Below are 7,399 nucleotides of genomic sequence, written 5' to 3'. Positions count from 1 at the left end.
TAGCCAACCATTGAATTGAAATCAAAACAAAACGTTTTCTTCTTGTTCTTTCAAGAACAGATTGTGTTCTTCATAGAACCAAAATATCATTAGTAGTTAAGCTTGTGAGTTCTACAAGATTAATTGCACCAAGAATTTCAGAGTTGTTTTCAAGAGTACTTGAAGGTAAGTTTCTGATTCTTGTTCTAAATTCCTTGCTTTCTCTCTTCAAGAGTACTTGGGGGTTATAGGGATTGTCGGGTACTTCCGTGATTGCATGCTTTCCGCTAGATCTTCCTTGATGATTTGCAAGAGTACTTGTTAATTGGCTAGGGTCGTATCAATTAATTCTACCCAAAACAAAGCAAGTAATCAAAGAAAAACAAAAGAAAACAGTTTGTTTAATAGGTTCAGAACCGTGCACGGGCGTGCTAGATGGAGCACGGGCGTGCGTGTAAGATCTTAGTCCAACAAGTGGAAGTCAGAAAAGTGCACGGTTGTGCTTGAGGTGAAGCACGGGCGTGCTGCCTTGTGTCCCTTTTATTGTAACCCAATTCAAGTAGGATTCTTAGATTTGACAAGGATTGTAGTAGATTTTGCTCAATCTCAAAAGATATGGTCAACTAATTTTGTTATCTTATCCACAAGTAGTTAAGATTGGATTTTATCACAAGATTATAGTGGATAACTAAATCCCATAAAATATGGTCAAATCCCTTTAGGATTAGGAACAATCCCACAAAATATGGCAAAATCCCACAAAATAAGGTAAAATCCCTTTGAATTAGGATCAAATCCCTTGGATTCAGGAACAAATCAAGATCCACACAAGCAATTTTAATCGTGGACGAAATTTTCTTTCTATACTTTTTTTTTTTTTTTTTTTAGTCAACAAGATCTAAGATCTAAACTTCCAGAATTGAAACAAGCACGAAATTACTAAATTTAATTGAAGCAAAAACGAATTGAAACTAAACAAAAGAAAACAATCACACAAAGAAACAAGATGAAGAAGAAAACAAACACAAGAACAATAAGAATAAGAAAACAAATAAACACAGATCCTAGAGCTAAGATAAATAAGAATTTACCTTAATCTTTGGCTCTGATACCAAACTGACGCGGAACCCAATGAAAATAAATTTCATGAACTCTATGACAAGTTTTGGAAGAGATCCAAGATCAAACTAAACCCCTCTCTATGGCACCCAAAGCTTAAAGAAGCAAGAACACCAATAATAGAGAAAAAGAATAAGATAAACGCCACAATTAGATTGATAAGTTTACCTTGATTCTTGATGCAATTAGAAGAATGCAATCTCACACTCTCTAAAAACATGAACACGCCAAAGGCATGGAAGAAGAAAATCTCTCTTTAATTGATTGAATCATCTGTCCAATTTTACAAAATAACAAGCTATTTATACTAATCTAAGAGGTCCAGATCCCTAGAGGATTTAGAGTTAGCTAAGGAGTAGGATTTAGCAAATCTAAACCAACTAAGGAGTTGACTAACAAAATCATAACAACTTAAGGATTTGGAGATCTAATCCAAATCCACTAAAGATTAACTAAATCTAAACAAACCAAGGCTAAAATAATCATGGGGGGGTCAAATTATAGGAGGCCCAACCCATTTACAAAGCAAAGAACTCAAAATAACTAACTATGTTAATGAGAGGCAGGCTAGTGCACGGTCTAGGGCGTGCCAAGGCGCACGGGCGTGCGCGCATGGTGTGACTTCCTTCGCGAGAGGCAGAGAAGTGCACGGCCTGGGGCGTGTCAGCTTGCACGGGCGTGCGCGCATGGAAGAGTTTCCTTCGCGAGAGTCAGTAAGGTGCACGGCTTGGGGCGTGCTCCGAGTCATGTGTTGTTCCTTGAAAGGCAGTAGCTTGCACGGCCTGGGGTGTGCCACCTTGCACGGGCGTGCTATCCAAACATGGTTCCCACTTAACTCGTGCTTCTATTAATGTGAGAAACTTAGGTGTTCCTCCAAGTTCTTCATAGCACTTGTTGAAAGCAAGGTCATGGAGCTCTTGTGTGATTTGTTCTTGAATGTATAAGGACATGGTTGCTCCATACTTCTTTGCACGGCTCCTTGTAATTGGTCCACTAGGAAGTGCTAATGGATTGCCATTGTTGTGGTCCTTGTTCCCTTGAGCTTCATAGGTGGTTGGCAGTAGTGGATCCGTATCATAAGGAGTAGGATTTAGCAAATCTAAACCAACTAAGGATAAGACTAATAAAATCATAACAACTTAAGGATTTGGATATATAATCCAAATCTACTAAAGATTGACTAAATCTAAACAAAATAAGGCTAATTAATCTAGGGTGGACGAAATATTGGAGGCCCAACCCATTAACATTGCAAAAACTCAAAAATAAGCTAACTAACTAATGAGAGGCAGGGACAAGCACGGCCTGGGTGTGCTATTTGGCACGGGCGTGCTTCAATGTAGAGGTTCCCTCGTGAGAGTCAGAGGGAAGCACGGCCAGGGTGTGCTATTTGGCACGGGGGTGCTTCAGAGTCAGAGGGAAGCATGGCCTGGGTGTGCCATCTAGCACGGGCATGCTAACCAAGCATGGTTTAGGCTTGTCATATGTTGGCAATTCAGGTTCCAACTCAACATGTGCTTCCATTAATGTGAGAAACTTAGATGCCCTCCATGCTTCCTTGAGCTTTATGGTTGAGTGGTCTCGATTTCGTATCATACCCCCTTTCCTCGAAAAGATTCGTCCTCGAATCTTAGTTAGAAGTTGAGGTATCCATGCTCCCTTGTTCTCCATGGTTGCTCCATATTTCTTTGCATGACTTCTTGTAGTTGATCCACTAGGAAGCATTAATGGATTTTTCATATTGTTCTCCTTGCCCCCTTGAGTTCCACGGATGAGTGATGGCGGATTCGTATCACTTATTATGCCAAAGTTAGGCTCTAGTATGGCCAGGGCATGCCATATACTGGAATTTCAGATTCGATCTCAACATGTGCTTCCATCAATGTGAGAAACTTAGATGCTCCCCATGCTTCCTTGAGCTCTATGGTTGAGTGGTAGCGAATCCGTATCATTCCCCCTTTCCTCGAAAAGATTCGTCCTCGAATCTTAGTTAGAAGTTGAGGTACCCATGCTCCTTTGAGCTCCATGGTTGAGTGGGTGTGCTTCATGTTATTGCTTTCCTTCCTTAAGTCAGACTCTAGCACAGTCTGGGCGTGCCAACTAGCACAGGCGTGCTTCTTGTTTTCCTCAACATATGCTTCAATTAGTGTAAGAATTTTAGGTCTGTCTTGAAGTTCTACACAGCACTTGTTGAGAGCAAGGTCATGGAGTTCTTGTATGACTTGTTCTTGAATGTATAAGGACATGGTTGCTCCATATTTCTTTGCACGACTCCTTGTAATTGGTCCACTAGGAAGTATTAATGGATTGCCATTATTGTGCTCCTTGTTCCCTTGAGCTCCATAGGTAATTGGTGATGGTGGATCCGTATCAGTTCTTGCTTCTTTAAGCTTTGGGTGTCATAGAGGGGAGTTTATTTAGATCTTTGATCTCTTCCAAATCTTGTCATAGAGTTCTTGGAATTAATTTCCATAGGGTTCCGCGTCAGTGTCTATACTTTACAGTGATTTTGTTGACTGCCCTACAATCAACACACATGCGCCATGTTCCATCCTTTTTAGGCACTAGAAGCACTGGAACGGCACAAGGGCTCATGCTCTCTCGCACCAAACCTTTCTCTATAAGCTCATCAACTTGCCTTTGCAACTCCTTTGTCTCCATTAGATTGCTTCTATAAGCAGGTCTATTTGGAATGGTGGATCCAGGAATGAAGTCAATTTGATGTTCTATTCCCCTTAAAGGTGGTAAACCACTAGGTAATTCACTAGGAAATACATCATCAAATTCCTGCAACATAGAAACAAACATAGAAGGCCAACTGTCAAGGTTAGTGTTAGTTTCAGCAAATAAAACCTCTTTATACCTTAGAAGCAATACAGGCTTCTCCAAGGCAATAGCACACTTAACCTCCCTAGCTCTCGCATAAAAAGTTTGTTTCTTCTTTTCCTCTCTCTGTTTTTCACTCACAATTGGGCCATTAATTTTTTTTTGTTATTTTTGTGGCCTCTTTCCCCTCATCCTTACACTTTTCTCTCTTTTGTTCTTTTGGGATCTCACTCTCATTTTTCCTCAAGGCCGAAACCTCTCTCTCTCTCTCAACTATCTTCCTTTGATCTTTATATACTTCTTAAGGTGATAATGGTACAAGAACCACCTTTTTCCCCTTATGGACCAAAGAGTATCGATTATGGAATCCATCATGAAGTGCTCTTCTATCATATTGCCATGGTCTTCCCAACAATAAATGGCCTGCTTGCATAGGTACTATATCACATAAAATTTCATCTTCATACCATCCAATAGAAAATGGCACAAGAACCTGTCGAGTCACCTTCACCTCCCCACAATCATTCAACCATTGCAACCTATAAGGTTTAGGATGCTTGAGACAAGTTAAGTTCAGTTTGTTTACTATGTTTACACTAGCAACATTAGTGCAACTACCCCCATCAATAATAAGAGTACACACTTTTCCACTAATCAAACATCTAGTGTGAAATATGTTCTCACTCAAGGCTTTCCTCTTTGACATGCATATTCAAAGCACGCCTAGCAACCAAAGCTTCTCTATGTTCAGGAAGTATTAAGTTATCTGAATCATCATCATCATCATCAATTAATTTAGGCATATCATTATAATCACTACATTCAGATTCAGAACTAATATCCCCATCATCTTTAGCAATCATAACTCTTTTATTAGGACATTGAGATGCATAATGCCCTTTCCCCAAACATTTAAAACATTTAATTTCTCTAGAAGGGGTTGTAGAGTTAGAAGTACCTTTGTTGCTTTTAATTGGAGTTTGGACAACCTCTTTACATTTTGAAGTTGATTCTATCCTTTGGAAATTGGAACCCTTAAAATCCTTTCTTCACCTTCTTTGGGCAATTTAGATCTCCATGTGTTGTTAGAATACATGTTGGTGGATCTCCCCTTTTTCTGCCTTTCAAGTTTCATGGCCATATCTATCATCTCCTCCAAGGTATCATAGCGATACATCTCTAAAGCATCAGCAATGTCTTTATTTAGACCTCCAAGGAATCATGACATGGTCATCTTCCTCAATCTTGGCTCTAGCCATGCAAATCTCCATCTCCTTGTAGTACTCTTTCCTCCTTGCACCATTCTTGCTAATTTATTGTGTAAATCCCTAAAGTAATGAGTAGGGACAAATTTTTGGTGCATTAGCTCCTTCATGATCTCCCATGGTGGTATAGGTCGCATCCCTTTCCTTCTTCTTTTTAATAGCAATTGTTCCCACCAAAACATAGCATAACCTTTAAATTCAACAGCAGCAAAATGGGATTTCTTTTCTTGAGAATAGTTATGGCATTCAAAGATTTGTTCTACCTTTCTTTCCCATTCAAGGTATTCTTCAGCATTGTTGTTGCCTTTGAATTCTGGAATCCTCATCTTAATTGATCCCAAGTCTCCATCAATTTTATTAAAATTAGTCTCTTCAGTCTCTTCATCATCTAGCTTGTGGACGAGCTCTTATTGTATTAGAGCTTTGGGAAGCTTTTATCTCTTGCAATTCCTCCCTCATGTCTTGGACAAGATTATTGAAGGTTCTAAACTGTCCTTGAATTGCTTCCATGAAAAGTTTCAATTGAGGGTCTTTAATTGGAATTCCATCCCCATTACCATCTCCAGATTTGCCTGAACTCATGGTTAGTATTCAAAAGAGAAAACACAAGAAGATTTGAGTTTATAGTAAAGCACTCCCTCACTTGTTTACACTCTTTAATCACTCCTTGCAATCCCTCCAATTGTACTTCGGAATCTTAAGTAAACAAACCAACTCAAAAGCATGTTTAGAAATAAGGAATAAAACTTAACAATGAAAAGCAAGCACAAATTCTAGAAAGAAGACTCAAAACGAGATGGATAGCAGCACAAGAACAAAAAAACAATGTACTACTTAATTATCAATTAGAGTGTAGTAAACAAGCAAACACACCCTAATAATGTACTAGAAGCAAAAGAAAGCTCAAACAAGGATAAAGAAACTAGAATTTAAAAGACAATTTCTGGATATAATGTATGAATTTAGCTTACTACAAAGCAAACCAAATATAGACCTAATTAATTCTACCCAGAACAAAGCAAGCAATCAAAGAAAATCCAAAAGAAAATTTTTTTTATATGGTCAGAACCAAGCACGGGCGTGCGTCTATAGCTTGGTCCGACAATTGAGAGTTAGAGCCTAGCACGGGCGTGCTTGTGGTGAAGCACGGGTGTGCTTGTGGTGAAGCACGGGCGTGCTGAATTATATCCTCCCTTATCCTTCAATATAACCCAATTTAGTGAGGATTTAGATTTTGATAAGGATTATAGTGGATAAACTAAATCTCAAAAAGATATGGACAACTAATTCTTGTTACCTTATCCACAAAGTAATTAAGATTTAGATTTTATCACAAGATTATAGTGGATAAACTTAATACCACATAATAAGGTCAAATCCCTAAGATTTAGGAACAAAATTCCTATGAATTAGGAACAAAATCCCTATGAATTAGGAACAAGATCCCTATGAATTAGGAACAAAATCCACACAACTCAAACAAGCTTTCTAATGGTGGATGAATTTTTTTTTCTTCTTACTCTTTTTTTTTTTTTTTTTTTTTTTTTTGCAAATCTAATTAACAAGATCTAAGATCACAACTTCCAGAAATTTTTTTTTTTTGAATAAGAACGAAATCAACAAACAATTGATGCAAACTAAAAATTGAAACTAAACAAACAAGAAGACAACACGAAAATAAGAAAAACAAGAAAACAAATAATCACAAACCCTAGAACTAAGATAAATAAGAATTTACCTTAATCTTTGGCTCTGATACCAAACTGACGCGGAACCCTATGGAAATTTATTCCAAGAACTCTATGACAAGATTTGGAAGAGATCCAAGATCAAACTAAACTCCCCTCTATGGCACCCAAAGCTTAAAGAAGCAAGAACACCAATAATAGAGAAAAAGAATAAGATAAACGCCACAAGTGAATTGATAAGTTTACCTTGATTCTTGATGCAATTAGAAGAATGCAATCTCACACTCTCTCTAAAGTAAGGAACATGCCTAAGCATGAAGTTGAAGAATTTCTATTTCATTGAATAATTGAATTATGTGTACAATATAACAAGCTATTTATACTAATTCTAAGAGGTCCTGATCCTTAAAGGATTTAGAATAATTAATCTAAATCAGCTAAGGATAAGGATTTAGCAAATCTAAACCAACTAAGGATAAGACTAACAAATCTTAACAACTTAAGGATTTGGATAACTAATCC

This window comes from Jatropha curcas, chromosome 4 (genome assembly GCF_041381405.1).
Source record: "Jatropha curcas cultivar XTBG-Jc1 chromosome 4, XTBG_Jcur_1.0, whole genome shotgun sequence".
NCBI lineage: Eukaryota > Viridiplantae > Streptophyta > Magnoliopsida > Malpighiales > Euphorbiaceae > Jatropha > Jatropha curcas.
Note: the sequence above shows the minus strand (reverse complement) of the source record.